Genomic DNA, 22,500 nt, shown 5'->3' with positions numbered 1-22,500 from the left:
GGACAGCTGGTTTTGGGCAAGTCACAGAAAGGTGCCACACAGATGTGACAAACCCAAGCAGCACACTGGGCCCAGTTCTTTCTTAATATTTGTATTGCACCCAAAGGATCCATTCAGGGATTAAGGCCCTGATGTATCAGGTGCTAACCACCTCTGGAGTGGGAGAACTGTGGACAATACAGCAAGCTGAACAACAGTGTATGTATGTATGTGAGTGAATTGTACACCGTATAAGGGAGTAGACCTCCTCCTCTTACAAAACGTTTTCTGTGGGATCCATAATATACATTTGAGGCAGACAGGCCCCCCAGTTCACAAGGTCTCTTCCAGGAGGCCGCTGCATGGCGCGTCTCCTTTGGAAGGGTGATAAGGCTGGGAAGAGTAGAACCTTCAAGCTTGATTCACCCTTCATCTATACTACTGTAAATCAGGAGTGACTCATGAATTTAGTGGAGACACTCCAGTGTAAAACCAATGCATGTAAAAGCAAAGTCAGGCCCCTCAGCTTTGTTTGCATTTGAGCTTTAGCTGAAAATCTCCCACCATCATTAATCTGATGACATCAGGAGACCCCAGCTGAGATGAGGGCCCTACTGGGCTAGGTATTATACACACCCATAGTGAGAGGCTGTCCCTGTCCTGAAGAACTTGCAGTCTGTCTAGATAAGACAGACAAAGCATTGGAGAAAAGATTACAACATACAATCAGAAGATGGGAAACCAAGTCACAGAGATATTAAATGATTTGCCCAAGGACACTTAAGTGAATCCTTATAGTGGTTGGGTTCTGTATGTGCTACAATAATACAAGCAATAAATAATCACCATAATGGACACAACCCCAACTGGAGAAGATGGGGAACTGGTGTTGCTTCTCACCCCTGAAGCATCAGGCCCTGAGACCCAGTTGTGAGCTGTGAACTATGGACTGGTCCCAAGTCTGTGAATCTAGCTTTTAGAGAGCTTTGAAGCTATATAGTCTAGCTAGGTGCTGCTGAGGATGATTATTATTAAGCCAACACTTTGCTGAATCATTTCACATTTCTCTGGCTAAACCAAGAGCCCAAGAGAAAAGGCCATCAGGGAGGTTTTAAATATATATGCTCAAAATTAATTCACATCCCAGGGAACCTTGCACAGGAGGAGGAAGGTTTGAGAACCAGTGAGGCTGTCCTACTTTATGCTGCAGCAGGGACAAAGGAACGTGTATAGGGATTGATTCTGGATCAGGCCAATGGCACATCTAGTCCATTATGCTCTGCCCTGCTGCCTCCGTTCCCTAGCATCTGCAGCAGAGAAGCAGGACTTTGTGTCTAGTGCTCATTGACCTGAATGCCTGTGATCCTCCAGCAGGAAGTAGCAATGGAATGAAACAGAGAAAGTGGTTGGCGAAGAAAGGGCATGGTTAGGCTTTCTTGGTGGTGAAGGCAGCTCACGTGGAAACCTTCAGCCACCCCTTTTGTAGATGTTCATGGGATGAGAAATTCTGAACTGGCATTACTTCTAGCTGGGCTCCTCTTTTTCTGTTTTGTTATATCTGCCAAGAACAACTTGCAGCTGCATTGCTCTCAGCAAGTCTCCTGCCAGCTCAGGCAGCAGGAGGCGCCCTACCATCACACCTGTCATTGCTGCCTCAAACTAACCCACTAGGGACCCCTGGTCCAGCTTCACATAGCACAGCATGCTGGGCACACAGGGAGCCTGCTTGCCTTGTGAGATACCGGGCTGATGAGTCTGCTCCAAGCTGCCACTTCCTGGCCAGCTGTACAGGAGTTTTTCTCCTGCACTGTATTTTGATTCCTTAAGGTGGTAAATTGGGACGAGGGGAAAAGGGAATTACCGGGATAAAACCAAGCAATGTGGCAGTGTGTTCTGACAAACTTTTCCATATGCAGCTGCCGTTGCCCCATGGAAGGATAGTTGTGTGATGGCAGCAAAGCCCTGGGAAGCAGGAGAACTCCAGTCTATTCCCATCTGGCTTGCTGTGTTATGCTGGGTAAGTCACTTACCATCTACCGGGTCATGGGTTTCCAAAGGTACTTAGTGCTGGCCTAACTCTGCACCTGTTGAGGTCAGCGATAGAACTTCCATAAACTCCAGAGTTAGGCCAGGATGGGGTCCATTTGAAATTCCCGCCCACTCTGCCTCCACTTCCCCATCTGGGAAATTGGAGACAATAGGCCTGATTCGTCTCTTACTTGTAATCATGTCACGCCATTGACTTGGGTGGCATCAATTCTGACTTATACCAGTGCACGGGAGAGGAGATTCAAGCCCAGTAAGCTTACCTCCTAGGGACACTGTGGAGTTTAATTGACATTTGGGTCAGATGTTTTAGTGTGCTTCCCTTAATAAACAGTTTATAAAGGGTTAAGAAATGATTAATAGACATTTTAATTAATGGTTAATCAATTGATATAGAGTCCAACAGGTCAATACTTAGACAGCCCCTGTACCAGAGAGCTTCCAACCCTTTTTGTTCTGTATTTCTACAGCACCATGTGGAATGGACCCTAGTCCATGACCAAGAAGTGTTGCTACAACACAACATCTAAATAAATAATAATTATAATTTATAATAAATAGTTGCTTGTAATAATAACCCTGGCTTACAACCATCTATAACACCTTCTACTGCTGTGCTTCGAGTCATCTATAAATGTATTTTGTAATGTACTTATAACATCTATTAATTGTTTATAAACCAGTTCTAAATGGAACCTTAATATGATGTGTGACCAATGTAGGCCATGCACTTTGATATCAACGGAAGGAAAACAATGGAAGTGCTAAGTATCATTATTGTGTGGGCTTTCTTCACTCATCCATCCCGCTTTGGTACATTTCGGAAAAGGTACAATGTCTGAATTCCCCAAAAATCTCATAAAAAACTGTTCCCCAAGGAGGTGGGACAAGAAGTGTATCCTGATAAACAAAAGATCAATTCACTACAAATCCATCTCTTAATACTAATAACTAATGTATAACTATTTACTGCCTGCTCTCAAAACCTTGCCTTCCATCAGAGGGATATTTTGCAACGTAAGCACTCACACCACACAGCCAATGATTTAGCTGAGGGGTTTTATAGTCTGAAATGGCTTTAAAATTTGCTTGGAATTACGTTGAGCGCATTTTAAACACTTAAATTGTCATCTTTGTATACTGGGATATTCACGATGCACTCTAGTAGGGTTTTTTTAAAACATCCATTAGATTGTGGAGTAACACAAAGATGCCTCTTCCATTGTCTTCCCAAATGTCGTCCCTAAAACCAATCATTTAATACATTCTAGAGTCCCTTGACAGCATCATTGCTCTCTAGAATGCAGATCCTGTGGAGGAAGGGTGGTCCACAAAACGTGGGTGATTTTCAGTCACTTCCTGGCTCTGCCACAGACTTTCAGTGTAACTTCAGGCAAGTCACTTCAGCACAGATCCTGAAGATATTTAGGTTCCTAACTTCTATTGAAGTCAATGGAAGTTAAGACCCTAAATATCTATGAGGAGCTGAGCCATAGGGCTTGTCTTCTTTGCAGAGTTAACTTGAGTTAAAACTGGAGTGTTGCCCCGAATTTGAGTGCTGTCCACACAAAAAATCCCTTAACTTGAGTGTGGTGGTGCTTTTAATGAGAGCTGGCTTGGAGGTCAGGGGAATAGGCTAAAGCTTGAGTTAGCACAACTCATCAGCTGCTAACACACCTCCTCTGTGCAGCTCAAGTATTAGTGTAGCCGCTCTCACTTGAGCTAGGCTAACTCGAGAAGAGTTAATTCAAATTAACTCCCCAGGGAAGACATGCCCTTACTGTCTTTGTGCCTCCACTCCCCATCTGTAAAATAGAAATAGTCCTTCCCTAGCTCCCTCGGGCACTGTGTGAATCAATTCAGTAATGATTGTGAGGTGCTCAGATAGGATAGGAGTTGTATAAGCACCTATATAGACCAGATTTCAAACAGGACACAATATTTGGTGGGATGGGGATGGGAAGGAGGAGGAGAATTTGTCACCAGAGCTTCGGCTGAGGCCTGTTGTAACTAAGGTTTGGAGACATTTTGTGCGCTCTGGTGTCTCTTGACAGCTGTTGCATTTTCCTAACGGACTCTGATTTGTGTTTTTCTAGCATACACAGCTCTACTCAGGCCTGATTTTCCCCCCCAACTCACCCCAGGCTATAACACTGCTGATTAGGCTGGGATGCTCATGCTCTCACCTGCCTGATAAGTGTTCCACCTATTCCATTCCTCATCTTTCAGCCACTGCAAGCTCCTCGCAGCGTGCCTCACAAGTCCACACTTCATATGTTTAAGGCTTCTGCTAGCTGTCAGGGGCTCCTGCACATTTTTATACCTGATGTGATCTTGCAAAGGAGTCCCTGGGGAGCCGCCGTAAAAATGTTTTATGTAGGAATAGGTTGGTTTCTCTGCAATAAAAACTGAAGCATTGAAAAACAAGCTCCTGTGTAATTACAAAGACAGAGGAGATAGCTTCCATATGTTTGAGTGGGAGTGAGAGGGAGAGGCCCAAAGCCTACATCTGTTCTCTTTGGTCTGTCAGGAAAAAAAAAAAAATAAAGAAGAAAGAAAAGGGAAACTTGGGTCTGAAAGAGAAACTGACCTCTTGATAAACCCTGACCAGAATCAGTCATTGGCTTTGAGGGTCAAGGTATGGCAACATCTGGCTCTAGGAAGAGTGCAGGCAGCTCCAGCAGAAAAGGCAGTTGATCAATAAATTGTGCTACCAGGCATGAAATCGGAGAGATCTGAGAGCCATTCATTAACGAGCTAGTTAAGTGATTGATATGCTTAATTTTCCTGTCAAACGTGGACTTCCCTTGTAAACATGTCAATTGAGAAAAGTTCAAGCTTGTCACTTGGATTTATTGCTGGAATAACATGTAGGTGGAAAAGAGCGACATGTCCCCTGTGGCCCATGCTGCTTCCTATTAAATGTGAGGCCAACGAATCCAGGTGCTTGAAGGTCCTTTCTCCTCCCCTCCTACTCCTTTCTTCCCACAGCTGAGCTAACAATAACAGACCTCCAAACCAGAAACATACCAGAACTTGACCCCAGCAACAATTAGCCTATTAATTTGTTCATCTTGATAAAGCAAGAGACATTTTAGCTTTGGAATTTCTTTGATGGCTTTTTTTGGGAACTAAGATTCCCCACTTATTCTTCCTTCTGTAGACCCTCCAGCTCCTTTCCTCCTTAACTAAATAAAATATATATGGTTGGAAGTGTTTTAATCCAGGCACCAAGGGCTGGCCTTGTTTTTTTTCAGGATCCTGTTAGAATTTAGATACAGGCCCTGATTTTCAGTGGGGTCTCATCCTGCTTTCCAGTAATTATTTTCATTATGATCGTGTCACCCAATGACCAATACGTATTGCCTTCATCCCTAAGTGTCTAATCACAGAGGGTAGGGGTCTGTTCCAGATAAATGGTTTCTCAATGAGGCTGCAAAGACTTGTGTTCAATCCCCAGGATCATTCAAAATGGCAGCCCTCACAGTAGCACTAAAAACCGCAGTGAGATTGATGGCTGGTTGTGTGAGGTGCCATACTAACACATTGTGAGAGATAGTCTGTGCCCCGAAGCTGTAAGAATTGAAGGCCCCCATCCTGTAGAGATTAGGCACGTGCTGTGGGGACCAGTGGAACTATGGGAAATTAAAATGTACATGAGCTTTTGTAGAATCTGGGCCTAAGTGAACAAGGGAAAGATTATTAGGGAAAAAATATTTTACAGATAGAGACCTGAAGCCCAGAGAGGTTACGTGACTTGCCCAAGGCAAGGAATTGTTCCCACAACAGGCATTTGGCAGCTGGCAGGACAGGTTGGCATGGGGATGTTTATCACTAGTAAGAATGGTGGGCCAAGCAGGGAGAGTTGGGTTGGGTGACAAAAAATCATGGCACATAGGGAAGGTTATAGTAGGAGCTACTCCCAAAAGTGCTGGCTCTTTTTGACCACACACACTTGACAAATATGCCCAGCCACACCTACTCCAGCACAGTAAAGAGTGTTACGTTGTATGATCAGTGCAATACAGAAAGGGATGAAACTCACCCCATGCAGCAGTCTAGTATAAGGCTTTTGCTCTTCTTAAATCCTATGTATTTCAGTCAGTGTGAGTAAAACCTTCAGCACCTCTGACCAATACAAACAAAGGAAAAGATTTTCAGACAGCTCAAGGCCCCAGCTATCCCTTGCTATTGTTGCAAGACTTGGATTGCATAGCTGAACAGCAAAAATAATACATTTTCATACTGCTGTGGAGAAGCAAAAGGTCAAGAATACACCGGTTGCATTATGTGTTCCTAAAGTTGCCAAAAAAAAAAAAGAGGCAAAATAAATACACATAAATCAATCACTCAAATTAAATAATGCTTGAGGAGAGTAAACAATTAGGCCAGTAACAAGGAAGGTGTATTTGTTTGCCTGTTTCTTTAAGTTTACATGCTTTTCCAGTGAATCGTTTCTATTGTGAAATTTAGTGAAAAAATGTTTTCAGAGAGAGAGACAGAGTATGTGTGTGTGTTTTCCTGTCTCCCTTTAGTGGCAGATTCCAGCAACTACACAGCCTGCTAGTAGTACCCAGCTAAAGTAGTTTTTTAGCTCAAATGTTTGAGATCTACAGTTTTGTTACTCAAGGTCCAGGGTTCAGTCCCACAGCTGATCAGTAAACGAGGTCATAATTTGTTGCAGATATATGAGATGTTTCATAGTTTTACATGGTTTGATGCACATATTCATCTCTAAACAAATTTTTGAAATTCAGAATGTTAAGGGATTGTTTGGGGTTTTCCTTTAGCTCAAACAGAAAAATTGGGCCAACTTTGTGAAATCAGAACTTTGGAGGTTATTTTTAGTTTTGATTCGCTCTTCATTTTCATGAACAAAATTGAAAAAGAGATTGCAACCCCACTTCCCAAAAAGCCCCAAATATTCATTTTCAAAATTTTCAGTAAAAACTTTGTAGGAAACATTTTGAAAAAAGCAAATTGTTCTTTTCCAAAACCTGTGGCATGAAACCTATTTTGAATGTTTTGAAAACATGCACAAAAAAAAAATACATTTTTTTCAACCAGCTCTCTATAAGTACAAGAATAAAACAGAACAAAATAGAGCAGAGCCATACACTGGTCCTCTACCTTCAGTTCATTCAAATCCTTCCCATAGATTTGATTCACTTCCTCCATATTCCCACAAGTGTGTCAATAACAGAATGAGATAACAATGAATAATAACCATTTCGAGATTCAGAAATGACAGCCAGAGTTCTCCCAGAGCTATTTTGAAGATGTTAGGTATAAGCATCACTGTGACATGGTTTTTCTGTATGTCCAGAATGGAGAGGCCTATCCCTCCACGGCCAATCTACAGAATAATTTCTAATCTATGGTTCAGGAGGATGGTTAGTGAGTAAAACACTGTACTGGGACTCAAGAGATCTAGGTTTAACTTCTGTTTCTTTCATAGGTTCCTTGTATAATTGTTAGTAAGTCACTTAGGTTATGTCACTACTACATGCTAGGGGTATGATTCTCCTGCTTGTGTACACACACTCAAACCAGCACTCATTGAGCTAGTGTGAGTAGAAATAACAGTGAAGCCACAGCTGTGCTGGTAGCAGAACTGGAGGCACAACAGCTTTGTCAAGTATGTATGCACCTGAAACCAGTGGGTACCTACTGAGCTGAGCTTCTTCTGCCACGAACAATACTGTCATGGTGACACTGCTATTTAAAAATGCAAGACTAGCTTTGCAAACACGCTCTTCCATTGGGGTTGTGCCAACTTGTGTGCTGCATCAACACACACAAGAGAACACAGAATGCTCTTTGTTGCTTTTACAACATAAACCCTCAGCAGGGAGCAGAAGCACGTTGCAGGCACTGAAATACCTGTAGGGTGCCCTCTTGTTTGCTGATTGCTCAAATGATACAGTATCTGTTGGTAATATGCGTATCAATTGCTTTACAAATCTGACAGGACAGCAGGGGCCCCCTTTGAAATGTGTTGCCAGTGTGTACAGTAAGTGGATCCTGTAACAGGTTTGTCCCTGACTTTCTGAGGGATTCCTTCCACCCAGTGAGTTGTAAACTGATGGGAAGCAGATGTGTTCTCATTAACAGGTCTGATGTTCAGTAAATGGCCCAGGGGGATGCTTTTAATGCAGAGAACAATTGGTACAGCTTTGGAAACATCTCTCTGTATCGGGGTTCTGGAACAATTTTTATAGTGGGGATGCTGAGAGACATTGAACCAAACTATGAGAAGTCTGGTGGCACCTTAAAGACTAACAAATGTATTTGGCCATAAGCTCTCATGGGTAAAAAACCCCACTTCCTTGGGTTTTTTACCTATGAAAGCTTATGCCCAAATACATTTGTTAGTCTTCAAGGTGCCACCGAACTTCCCATTGTTTTTGTGAATACAGGCTAACACGGCTACCCCTTTAATCATAGAATCATAGAATATCAGGGTTGGAAGGGACCTCAGGAGGTCATCTAGTCCAACCCCCTGCTCAAAGCAAGACCAATCCTCAACTAAATCATCCCAGCCAGGGCTTTGTCAAGCCTGACCTTAAAAACTTCTAAGGATGGAGATTCCACCACCTCCCTAGGTAACCCATTCCAGTGGTTCACCACCCTCCTAGTGAAAAAGTTTTTCCTAATAACCAACCTAAACCTCCCCCACTGTAACTTGAGACCATTACTTTTTGTTCTGTCATCAGGTACCACCTAGAACAGTCTAAATCCATCCTCTTTGGAACCCCCTTTCAAGTAGTTGAAAGCAGCTATCAAATCCCACCTCATTCTTCTCTTCTGCAGACTAAACAATCCCAGTTCCCTCAGCCTATCCTTATAACTCATGTGCTCCAGCCCCCTAATCATTTTTGTTGCCCTCCGCTGGCCTCTTTCCAGTTTTTCCACATTCTTCTTGTAGTGTGGGGACCCAAAACTGGACACAGTAATCCAGACGAGGCCTCACCAGTGTCGAATAGAGGGGAATGATCACGTACCTTGATCTGCTGGCAATGTCCCTACTTATACAGCCCAAAATGCCGTTAGCCTTCTTGGCAACAAGGGCATACTGTCGACTCATATCCAGCTTCTCGTCCACTGTAACCCCTAGGTCCTAGCTATTTGGTCCCTAGTCTGTAACGGTGAATGAGCTTCTGACGTCCCTCTGCACTGGCCCTTGTTGAACCTCATCAGGTTTCTTTTGGCCAAGTCCTGTAATTTGTCTAGGTCCCCCTGTATTCTATCCCTACCCTCCAGTGTATCTACCATTCCCCTAGTTTAGTGTCATCTGCAAACTTGCTGACAGTGCAGGCCACGCCATCCTCCAGATCATTAATGAAGATATTGAACAAAACCAGCTCCAGGACTGACCCTTGGGGCACTCCACTTGAAACTGGCTGCCAACTAGACATGGAGCCGCTGATCACTGATAATTGAATCAAACTATAAACCCTGTGTATAATGGAAATGACTTCAAGCCAGTGGGTGTTGCAGCACCCCCTCTGCACTCCTAGTTCAAGCACCTATGCCTCTGTATTAAACATGTAGCGTGTACATTCATGGCTATCTTGTGAGTGTGTGTGTGTCTGGGCTGGTCTACACTGGAAACTTACTTATGCATAGCCATGTCTCTCAGGGCTACACCCAAACAGGGCTGGCTTTAGGAAGTGCGGGGCCCAATTCGAACAGTTTCGTCAGGCCTATGGCAGGGATGACTGAAAAAAAAATGTAAAAAACCACGTGGGACTTGTACTCACCGGACAGTGCTCTGAGTCTTTGACGGCACTTCGGCAGCAGGTCCTTCACTCGCTACAGGTCTTCAGCGGCACTGAAGGACCCGCCACCGAAGTGCCGCTGAAGATTGGCAGAGGCCTTGGAGATTTTTTGCCTTCCTCTGTGGCATGGGGTGTGGATTACCTGCTCAGGCCATCTAGGTATATCTCACTTAATCAGTTCTCCACCACTGAAGAGGCCTGCGGCATTGGTGGCACCTAGGTCCCTCCTGTTCTCTTTCTGTGGCACACAACAGTTTAGTCTCTTGAGGACTAGAATGCTTGAGTTTAACCCAAGTTATTGGTCTCAAGGCAAGGATAACTTAGTGAAACTGATCAACCTGTGCGAAACAGGAAGTCAGACTAGATGATCTAATGGTCCCTCTTGGCCTTAAACTCTATGAAACTTGGTTCTTTTCTCACAGCCACTGCTACATTTCAACTGACTTCACTGGAGCCCCTGGACAAACTGAATTCAGATCAAGAATATTGCTAAATGGGAGGGGGAGGGTCCTGACAGCATGAGTGGGAGAGGGATCCTGTTCTGGCAAATCTAGTCCAGACTGGAAAAAGTTGAGAATAAACTACAGAAGCATGTAGAGAAACTAAGCATGACTGAATCCCCACTAAATAGCTGGAGACAAGCATTTCTCAGCAAGAGATGTGAGAGGCAAGAGCACTTTCCACTGATTTTTGCTGACCTTGTTTTCTCTTTTCGGACAGGGAAGGCAACAGACCTGACAGGCGATGTAGGATATTGGATAACCATCTACACTGTGTGCTTGGCTGAAAATCAGCATTTTATAGGTTTTGGGGTGAAAAATGCTTTTCATTAACAGATGGAACTGGGGTTTTCGCTCATGCTATTTGCTGTATCAAGATGACCCATTTCAGCTTCATAATCTTTTCCCCCTTAAAGAGCCCTTCAGTTTGGGATTTGAAAGACAAAGCACCTCAATAATATCCAACTTTGCCATAGATGCTTGGAAATCAGTATCTTCATCTCTTCCCAATGTAGACAGAGCTGCAGCCCTCCAGTAATCCCCAGTGGCTTACTAGTGTGTCCACACACTGCTAGGTGATTTACAAAGCGCTCCAGCCCTTGGGTTGGAAAGGACTCACTTGGTGTCTGAAGGTGCATCCTAAACCCATTCGAAATGGAAATGTAGAGAGGAGGAGAAATGGGCGGAGTGAGTGTAGAAACCATTGTCAGTCTGTCAATCATCTGTACCAAGAACAGGGAGAATTTAGGAGAGCAGTGGAAAAATCAGCTAGAGTCCGGAAAGGGTCCAGATTGTAGGATCAAATACCACCCCTAGGAACAGTGATGAAAATCCATTACCAGACATTATGAAGTTTCTTCCATCTTCCTCTGAAGCATCTGGTATTGGCCACGAACAGACACAATATGCTGGGCCACTGATTTGATCCAGTCTGGTAGTTCCATATGTTCTTTGGTTCCTCTGGATTTCCACTGAGACCAGAATGTGGCCTGTAGCAATTAAAGGATTGTTTTCTACAGTAGCTATTCCAGTACCTTGTTCATGTCTATGTCTACATGACTCAAACAATAAGATAGAAGAATATCATGCTCACCATGTATGATCATAATGCCACTGTATAAATCCATGGTATACCTACACCTTGAATATTGCATGCAGTTCTGGTCATCCTATCTTTAAAAAAACTATATTAGAAATGGAAAAGGTACAGGGAAGGGCAACAAAATGATTAAGGGTACAGAACAGCTTCCATATGAGGAGAGTTTAAAAAGACTGGGACTGTTCAGCTTGGAAGAGACAACTGAGGGGGATGTGATAGAGGTCTATAAAATCATGAATGGTGTAGAAAAAAAATGAATAAGGAAGTGTTATTTACTCCTTCCCATAACACAAAAACCAGGGGTCCCCCACATGAAATTAATAGGCAGCAGGTTTAAGGTAAACAAAAGGAAGTACTTCTTTACCCAACACACAGTCAACCTGCTAGAGGATGTTGTGAAGGCCAAAAGTATAACTGGGTTCAAAAAAGAATTAGGTAAGTTCCTGGATGATAGATCCATCAATGGCTATTAGTCAAGATAGTAAGGGACGCAACCCCGTGCTGTGTGTCCCTAAGCCTCTGACTGCCAGAAGCTGAAACTAGACAACATGGGATGGATCACTTGATGATTACCTGCTCTGTTAATTTCCTTTGAAGCATCTGGCATTGGCCTCTGTCATAAGACAGGATACTGGGCTAGATGGACCATTGGTCCGACCCAGTATGGCCATTCTTATGATCAGCCAACAAGAGTGTTTGTTCTGACACTGCAATGCTGATGATACCTAAAGAAAAGATTTGATGGTGAATGGGGCTGGGGATTTCGCTTTCCAGTTTGTGCCAGATCTTTCGGTTAAACTCAGTTGCATTTCTTGGCTGGGTACTTCTATGAACAAACCATTTTGTGGCTGATTCATTTTTATTTTTGTTAAATTTTATCATGAAATGACCATCATCAAATCAACACCTAGGTTCCCTGGCACACATTCCCTCTGGTCTCATTTTTCGATAAATGCCAAGAGCAGGAGACCATTATCCTGTGACATGTGCCACTCCACACACATTATCTCTAAAATAACACAGACGCATGCACAAATCCTTACAGTAACCACGACAGGGATGAGAACAGATCTGGCCTCATTGTACTGGAGATGTTCCATAAAGTACAGGGAAGGGTAAAACAGCTGAACAGGCTGGTAGTTTGGTTTGAACATCAACCCTTTGCTTTTCTTATCCTGAGCCTGTCTGAAGGCCTCTTGGCAATAACAACAACCACAAAGACCTGGCAAGCTTGGCTGGCCTCAACGCTGATTTAAAAATGGTAATTACATTTCATGAAACGAATTCAAAAAAGTTTTGTTTTTATAATTTTTCCAAAAGCCATGATTTGTTGGGGATTGGTGAGCAGGAGAAGCTGGCCTCTCCACCCTCTGACCTTGAGACTGTTGGCTGGCTGAAGAATGGGCAGAAAAATCTTACCCCTACTTTCTGCTGCCAGCTGTCCTCTGGGCGGAGAATTGGATTGCCGTGGAGAAGGGAATGCATCCTAACTAGCAGCCTTGGCAGAGAGGCAAAGGACTGAATGGATTGTGGAGACTCAACTCTTCCTTTACCCCACAGAGGGCTCCTTCCAGTTTAGAATTAGAGGGCAGTGTTGGGGGATCTCTGGTTAATGGCCTGACTTTCCCACAGTTGTCAATCCAGCCAATAAGCTGCCTTTAAAAGGAAAGGTGGAAAGAAATCAAAGAAAAGAATGGAAGGGAATCCCCCACCTCCCATTTCTAGAAAAGGGCAGAATTTCTTGTTTGGCTACAAGGGGCAGGCTCCTTGGCTTTCTAACATGTCAGTGATTTGCCATCATGTGGTGTTAGCCCTATACTGGGTTAGTATTTATTTTAGCTAATATGACACAATTGAAGTGTAATCATGTCTGTACCTTTCATATCATGTCAGGCAAAATGAACACCCGTTAAAAGGATGATGCTAACGTGAAATGATGGGAAATAGTTAATGTGATGAAATATTCAGCTCATATTAATAAAAAAAAGTGGGGAAAAGGCTCTTATGTCTCTTCTGGGTTGCTTGCACTGTGTCTACGAGCCCAGGGCAACGTCCTCCTTCACTTTGCTTCTGTGATCATGGTCTGTCTGAACACAGGGAACTAGCTCCTTATTGGAGCCATGAATTTTCAAAACTAGGCATATCGTATTTTCAGAAACACCTCTGTGATTTAGGATCCTGAGTATCATTTTTAGAAGAAATTCAGGCACTTAGGATGCTACGTCTCAAGAAAGTCAAGGAGCCACATGCTTCTAAGTGCTTGAGTTACTTTGGACTTAGGCTTTGAAATACTTAGCAGAGCAAGGCTTAGTTACCTTCAAAATTTTGCCCCTGGGCTGACAAGAATTTGTGGGTTCTGGATCTGTAATACCCAGTTCTTAGATAGCACTTTTCAGCAGTAGATCTCAAAGCACTTTACAAAGAAGGTCAGTATTATTATCCTCATCTTAAGGGTGAGGAAACAGAGGCATAGACAGGGGAAGTAACTTGCCCAAGGTCACCCAAAAGGCCTGTGGCAGAACTGGGAATACAATTCAGGTCTCTTGAATCTTAGTTCAGTGCACTAGACATGAGATTATTCTTCTTCCCTAGATTAGATTCAGGCAAAAGTTTGGATCTGAGACTAAATCACAGCTAGGATCTGGCCATAAATCTGATGCTGCTGAAATCTCGCAGCTATTCTCGTGATTTCAGTTTAAAAAAACTGAAATCTTGAGCGCTCAGCTGTTCTTGTGAGATATCTCATATGGAGCTGCCATTCATGTGATTTTTGGTTACTAACCAAACTGGAAAATAGGCTTCTTTCATTTTTGAAGATGACCCTTAATGTGGATTTGATTCAAACAGGCCTTTTCAATTTTTGCAGGAGGTCTGGTACCATAATCCATAAACGTAGATCTGAATCTGCCCCTTGTCCAGTGAAACATGAGAGGCTGGATTTGAGGTTCTGCATTTGTCTTATCTCCATTCAGAAGGGCACATCACTGATATTTGTAGAATCAGAGACATCAGAATTAGAAACACTTCAAAAGTTCCATCTCCTGCACTTGATGCTCACTCAGTGAGTGCTGGTTTATTCTTTATAGTTTCTTTCTTGGTGCATGGTCCAGTCTAAGTTTTCAGTTTCTCAGATCCTTTCTTGTACTAAGCAACCCTTTGGACCTGAAACTTTGAGACATGGTGGCAAAACTTGGAAGAAATAAATAACAATTATTTCAGAGAAGAAAGTTCCAGCTGGAGCAGTATCTGGTGGTTGAGCATATATCTAACAAAGGATTGTTATTTAAGCAATAACCCTTGAGAAATTGGTCGTTACCAGCATTAAACGACTTAGTCCATTGCCAAGGATGGTTAACGCTCTAATAAACTGGTCATTAACTGCAGTAACAATGAATTTCGAGGGGATTATTGCTATTATAAACCTTAATCAATGGTTTATAACAGCAATAATGTGGTCCTTTCTTTTAATGGTAAGTAGGGCAGCATGAGCAGCCTGCCTGGAAATGTTTTTGCTCTGGCTGATAAGACAGAAAACAGGTGTTAAAATACCCTCCAATTCAAAACGTCTTGAAAAAAAAAACTCAAGACCTTCACTGCAAGGGATGATGCATTGGTCACATCATTTGCAGGTCATACTACAATGGATGACTCACAGCTGAGACAGACTCTGAATGGTCCCTATCCACTTGGAAAACCTTCAGGCTCAAGACACAGCCTTGATGTCGAGAAACTATGGGGGTTCTAGCTCAGAGTCACATCGTCCAGTTGCCAGGTGGAGGGCTCTGCTAATATATTAGCTATGAGAACAGGCCAACTCACTTTGCCTGATGCAGAACCCACTGGAACATCACCTGTGTGGGACACTGGCTGGAGTCTGAATATTGTTGAGTTCATGTGCTGCTAAGGAGTGACTGTGGGCAAAGATTAAGAGAAAAAGAGCCCAATGATAAATGGAAGAGAGAGAAGGGAGAGCTATCAGCACTTACATACTTCAATTGTGTTGACATCAATGGCACAACTCCCACTGACTTGAGTAGAACCACGATTTCACCCTGGTGTTTTAAAGGTGAAACTCCTCATATGTAATGGCCAACTGAGGAATCTTGCACATGGGTGCGGAGGATTCCTTCCTGATCCCAACAACCATCAGTTTATGCCCCGAAGCACAAGATTTGCCTCTACCTCAGTCCTTTGTACCTATTACCATTGAAAGCATTGAGCATTAGGAACCAGGTCACCTATCTTTAAAATCTTCAAAGCTTTGCCCCTTTTCTGCAGGCTCTGCTCTGATTTGTGCAGTGTCTGGAAAGGAACTAAGATGCACTTGTCTTTTTTTATGTTGCTTATCCTTTTACTCAAAGCGATAATGATATGATAGTATAATAGGTAATAGTAGAATAGTAGTGATATCTTACTAGAGCCGATTGAAAAATGCACATTTGTTTTGCAAAAATGGCAAAATAAATTTTTCCAAAATAATTTTAGTTTTAGAATTTTTTTTGCAAGACATTGTCATTTTCATAATTTCAAAATTTTTGAAATTTGAAACAAAAAACATTTGAAAAGGTTTTGCAAAAGAAAAAGAGTGAAAAGTTTTGACCAGCTCTGTATTTAGCACCTATATAGTGGCTTTCATCTTGAAGGCTCACAAAGCACTCTGCTGACATGACATATGCAGGGATCACTGAGCAGACCACTGAAGTGCATGCACCTCTGAGATGGAAGATAGCAGCTATTTAACTGTACGTTACAGTCTGCATTTGCTGCTCTAAAGCAGAAGACAACCTGGCCAGGTTCAGCCTGAGCTCAGTGAACGGAGCATTGAGGGGAAGAAGTTCAAAGACACAAAGGAGAATTAGGTGCCCAACTTCCATTCCTTTCAACAGATGAGTGCCTAAATTCCCTTTGAAATCCTGCCCCTGTCATGTTCCTCTGTGAGTGACAGTGGGCTTGAATCAGGAGTAGGGTGACACTCAATAAGACCTGATTTTCTAAGGTGCCAAGTCCCACCATGCAGTATTGGGCCTTAAGCCCAGGGCCGGCCCTTGCATTTAGGTGGCTTAGGCAATTGCCTAGGGCACCAGCATTGTTAGGGGGCGGCATTTTGCCGGAGAGGGCGGCAGGCGGCTCCAGTGGAGCTGCCGCAGTGGTGCCTGCGGAGGGTCCGCTGGTCAGCGGCTCCGGTGGACCTCCCGCAGGCACGACTGCGGCAGCTCCACCGGAGCCGCGGGAGCAGCTGACCGTCCACAGGCAGGACTGTGGAGCCGGGGGACCAGTGCGCGGGGCAGCGAAATGGCCGTGCGCCTAGGGCGCTCAAACCCCTAGTGCCAGTCCTGCTTAAGCCTGGTTCTGCTGCTCTGAGTTTGGCTCTTCCTGAGTTGCTATCTGGTCCTTTAGATGTAAGACACCATGTTCTGAAGTTTGACACAGATCTTGTGCATGACTTATGACCACTGCTCCTCTGAGTATTATTGTTTATGACTTAAATACTTCTAAGTTTTCTGCCCACCCAACATTGAGGGGCAATACATGCCTACGTGGATACTCAATTTCAATTGGACACACTGCACCATATTTCAGCTGGTTACCATCCATAATAGATCTGTTCTGTACACTCTCATTGAAGCTCTGGCCTGGGCCACTGTAGGAGACAGGATACCAGGCAAGGTGGACTGTGGTCTGACCCAGTATGGCAGCTCTTACGTTCTTATGCTCTTCTTAATTTCCTGGGGTATATTGCAGTGCACCGTCCAACAGCTTTCACCCCAGTAGCAGCATTTCAGCGATGACTAAAACAATTCCTCACTCTATGAAGACAAAGATCCTGCAGATCTTACTCAGGGAAAATTCCTACTGAAATTCATGAGTGTTTTTGCCTGAGCGCAGACTTTAGGATCCAAAAGTTCATACAATTCATTGAGATCCTTTCAGATCAAAGGTACAGTGCTAGGATCATAACAGCTAGATGCAAACATCTACTAGATTATCTAGCCTCCTAGATGGTCTGGTCATCTAGTCTATTTATCTTGCATGTTCCTTGGGGCATGGACCATCTTTTTGTTCTCTGTTTGTACAGCAACTAGCACAATGGGGACCTGGGACTCTGTCTCGTTACAGAGAATTTCTTAGCCTATTATTAACCTTGTTGATTTTTGGAGGGAATGGGGGAAGGTGCACAGTACTTCTTGTTCAGTATACACTCCTCAACTGGGATAGCCCCAAGGAAATCCTTTGCCGGGCCTATAGAAAGACTGTTTAGTCCTTTGCTTCCACTAGCTTTATGTCCAGAAGAATTATCCCTGTTTCTTTTTGAAAGATTTGGCCACTAGGCACCTTGACTCCGGCTTCAAAGATCTATGGCAGGTGCAGAGAGCCTCCCTGCAGGAGCCTTTAATGATTTAGTCTTCAAAGCCTATAGACAAGCAGCGAGTTATAATTATGTCCTGGCTGTAACAAAGATTTTCTCCCTTCTCTATTTGAGAAAAAAGGGGAAAAGAGATTTTATGGATCTTCAGCACAGATTCTGAGTCCCTATCCTTCTCTGTTCACTCCCCCTTGCTAAGCTGGATATGTCTGAAGGAGGAACTCTTTCTCTGATATTAACAAGATTGAAACTTTTGAGGCTTTAGCTTTTCTGCCCATTCTTCTCTTGTCCTTTCTCACATGTTTCCTTCCATCCCTATCCCATTGTGGGTGTCAGCAGAGGAGATGGCTGGTAACATTTTTTTTTAAAGAAGGCTGTACCAGAATAAATTGGAAAGTTTACTTCATGTAGCATGGAAATAAAAAAGCTCATTCAGAAAGTTAATGATTTATTTTATAGTTTCATTATCAGGGTCACATTACTCAATAGCATTTCAAACATGTCATTTGTACAAACTATGGTAATTAAAATTTATAACGTACTTCATCAGTGGCATATGAATCTTTTAGCCAGCACTCTGCTGTCATATAAACAGTGTAATTTCAGCTGCAATTCACCCTTTATTGGCTCTCATTTGTGATTTAACAGCCATCAATGACTGTGCTATAAAGAATAAATTAACCATCCGTAAACCTTATGATGACAGGGACAGTCAAACAGATTTAAACTGCTTCCACCAGACTCTGGTTAGCCAGCAGAGATCAAATATGAATGAGGTGCCAGTGTGAAAGTGTGACTGCTTCCTGCTCTGAAGGTTCCATGCAGAACATGGAGCTGTAGAATAGTCTACTCTGGCTGTTGCCTGGGTGGAGCTGTTCGTCAATGCAGCCCACAGTCCCAGGGACTTAGAATTCCACCTCTCCTGCAAGTAATTTCCTGCCCTGCTGGAGCTGTTCCGGGGAATAACTTTGAGTTCCTGTTCAAGAAACAACAAAAGACCCCCTCCTTCCTCCAGGACAGTTCGGTTGTTCAAGCTCTCCAGGCCCAAATCACTATCGCCCTCCTGTTGTGTTGCAAACAGACCTAAACCATTACTAAATCGGGATGGAAGCACTTTGTGCTGGTGTACAGGGTGATGGTGTGTTGGGCTGTAGAGCCATGTCGTGGCACTGCATGATCGTAAAGAGGGAAAAAATGTGATGTAGGAACTCTCTGAAGTTCTGTCCTGCTCTGAAATCTAGGTGCTTACTGGTGTCAGTGCAGCCAGTGGAGCTACTCCAGAGTCTCACTGGTGGGACTTAGAAGCCTGCACATTAGTACAGCTGAGATTCAACCCAGGAGGCTCCAGGTGCATGGGCAACCTGGCTCTCATGTGGCTGAAATGGAGCCTTCCCAGGACCATGCTATGCAGGGCTTATCCCAGCTGCAGGCTGTCCCCATGAGCCAGGCTATTTTATTTTCTTATCCTAATCAATTTCTTCCTCTTTCCTCCAGCATAGTTGCATATGGCTTCAAGTTGGTAGTCAACTTGTGAGCGAGCAAACAAGCAAACAAAAAAACCACAAAACCCAGACCCAACAATCCCAGCCCCAGCTAGTTTATGGATTAGAAAGCAAGCCCACAAAAGGCAATTTCTTAATAGGAAGCTCTTAATCAGCAGCTGACAATTATCCAATAGCTTATTTGTGCCCATCCTTTGTGGAGGGAGCAATATGTTTTAATGGGATCTCTACTATGCTTACGGTTGACACTGTATAAAGCTAATAAATGATATGGATTGGATTTGTTACTGAGACATCTCCAAGGAGCCTGGGTCATACAGGCCAATAAAATTGGCCTCATAAATTTACCCTGACACACAGGATTACTCCAGCATCGCTGAGGTCACCTTCTCTTGCTGATTTATCACCAGCCCATGGGTTAATAATACTGTTTGTGGGGCTGTTGTTTTTCCCTCCACGTAGCAGATATTAATCAGAACATCCCTGCGTTCTTGGTTCTTTGTGGGCAGGTGCAGGGGGTGTGAGGAGGTGGAATGATAAGAGTGGGTTTCTGATTATTTATTTTCTAGACAAGGCTTTTAGTATTTAAAAAAACTCTCTCTAAAGCCCAGCAGGGACAGGCAATATTTCTTATTTCTGCAGAGCCCCAAGGAAGATGAAGAGCCACTGAAGTAATATAGGCCTTGTCTACACTGGGAGTTTGCCCCAGTTGCAGCCACTTGTCTAACTCCACACATGCAACCCACAGCAGACAGGATAAATGGCTGTAAGATGCATTTTGCCCTATTGCAGATTACCCTGGTTCCAAGCCCTGGTGCAAATAGTAGAGCAGCTACACCAAAGACTGAATCCAGCAAGGATGAGCCCTTAGCAATTACCATATTTTTGTAGGTCAGTTAGACATCCCTAGGTAGGTCATTCTGTATTTTCCCCATTCCTTGGAGACTAACTGATTGCTCAAGTGACCTAGACTGAGCTTTGTCTGACCTACCTAGTTAACATGGATGTGTATATGAGGCAAGGACAGCTCCACTATCTAAGGTAAGGAGCAGGGCCTGACAGCAGTGTTCTCCCCACGGGCTCTGCTTTATGTATGTCAGGATAGAGTTAGGGGTTTAAGATGGAGAATTCATAAAGTGTTTGCTAGGGTCTCAAGAAAAGTCATGCTGCTATTTTGGTGCTTGTATCAGTACGGCTGTTTACTGCCTTTCATGGCCAGAGGTCACCACAGCATTCTGTCTCTATAGCCACCCCTTCTCTTAAGCTCCCTTTAAGAGCTCACAGTTCAAACAATCCCCCCAAGCGATCCCACTTGTTTAGTTTCAGGTGTACACTGGCCCTCCACACGCCAACCCCAAATTCACTTTCTATCTCCCAGTATTTCAAAGTCTTGCCAAAAAAACACAAACTCATGCACGCTTCACCTCAATTTCAGCTGGGCACAATCCCCTCCCCACCAAGGGCCTGTCTATTTGCCTGCTTCCCAAATACGCCTGCCTAGACTTTGTCCTTCTCCACACACCTTTCTAGATAGGCCTTTGCAATCTCTCCCTTGCTTCTTTGGCAGGGAGCTTTCTCCAAAACACATTCAGAATTCCTGCCTTTGACCCTCTGTTTTTATATCTATACAAACACACATGCACCTTGCAGCTTTTGGCCGCCTTTTATATCTGAATTGCTTGATTCCCCTCACCTGGGGGCTCCTCTTGTAATCAGGGCTAACTTAGCTCCAGGCTCTCCAGCCCAAGGGCAAGCCACCTTGTTACAGCTTCATGACCTCAGAACTTTTTCTAACTGTTATTGAAACCTGGGCTTATTGAAAGGATACTGCAACAATAACACTTAGCTAATGTACAGTGCAATTCACCCTGTGCACAGAGATCAACACAACGCCACTGAACTATCTAAATCCTACATAAGTGCTCAAAATAGGTCTTGAGTGGTGAATTTTATCCTCAGTGTTCTTCATATTCAAAGGGCTTTACAGCCATTAACCATTTCAGTCTCCCAGCACTACAGTGAGGTAGCTAAGGGCCATTATCCTTAGTTTACAGCTGGGAAACTCTCGGCACTGAGAAGTTAAGTTACTTAGCCAAGGCCACAGAGTCTATGTCAGAGCTGGGATTAAAACTCAGGAGTTCCTAACTCTCTGTCCTGTGCTCAGATAGCAAGGTCAATTTCTAATTATAAAGAGCTGCAGTATTTTAGAGTTAAATGTGCAGAAGAGTGTATGTGTGTGTCCCTGCCTGTGAATAGAAAATTTTAATTTTGTAGAAACAACAATTTCTATCTAGAAAACATTTAGTGCAGACACCATATTTTGTTCTGTGTTCGTACAGTGCCTAGCACAATTGGGTCTGGGTCCATGACTAGGGCTTCCAGATGCCAGCACAATAACAACAACAAATAATAAATTACCTCTCTGTCTCTGTAAGAGAGCAATGGAGCATCCCAATTTCTTGACAGTAAACCTTTATATCACAGAATCTTTTCCATACCCTCTCTTTACCTACATCATCCATATCTATCTATATGTAGGTTTTTCCTTTAAAACAACTCCAGATTCACTCTCACTGCTGTTCACACGAGGGAATTAATAAAAATCTGCACTGACCAGGCTGAGCCTTGGCTGGAATCTCTGGTCTTATAGCCAGATTTTGCCCTGATTTTCACCCAGTGCAACCCCACTGCCGAGAAACAATGCATTTGTCCCTTAGCAAAGAATTCCTAAACCACAGCTGCTTGTCACATGCCTCCCTCCAAACTGTGCCTCACTCTAGTGTTGCATTAGGTAATACAGGGCTGTTATTGCCTTGGTTTTCAGGAGCCTTTTCTGGGCCAATAGGGAAAACAAGAAACAGGGTGCTCTTCAGTATAGATGTAATTGGAAGCTTTGGATATCACAGGCCATATGGAAGCAGCTGAGACTGGCAGCTTTGGCTCTGGATACACTCACACCCTGTCTAGACTACGCGCCGTATCGGCGCGTTAAAATCGATTGCTCGGGGATCGAAATATCGCGTCTGATCTGGACGGGATATATTGATCCCAGAGCGTGCTTAGATCGATTCCGGAACTCCACCAAAACAAACGGAGTTCCGGAATCGACATGGCGAGCCACGCACATCGATCCTGCGCGGTGAAGACGGGTGAGTAGATCGATTTTAGATAATCGATTTCAGCTACGCTATTCTCGTAGCTGAAATTGCGTATCTAAAATCGATTTTCG

The sequence above is a fragment of the Chelonoidis abingdonii genome, chromosome 2, assembly GCF_003597395.2.
Source record: "Chelonoidis abingdonii isolate Lonesome George chromosome 2, CheloAbing_2.0, whole genome shotgun sequence".
Taxonomy (NCBI): Eukaryota; Metazoa; Chordata; order Testudines; family Testudinidae; genus Chelonoidis; species Chelonoidis abingdonii.
This window is presented reverse-complemented; position numbering follows the sequence as displayed.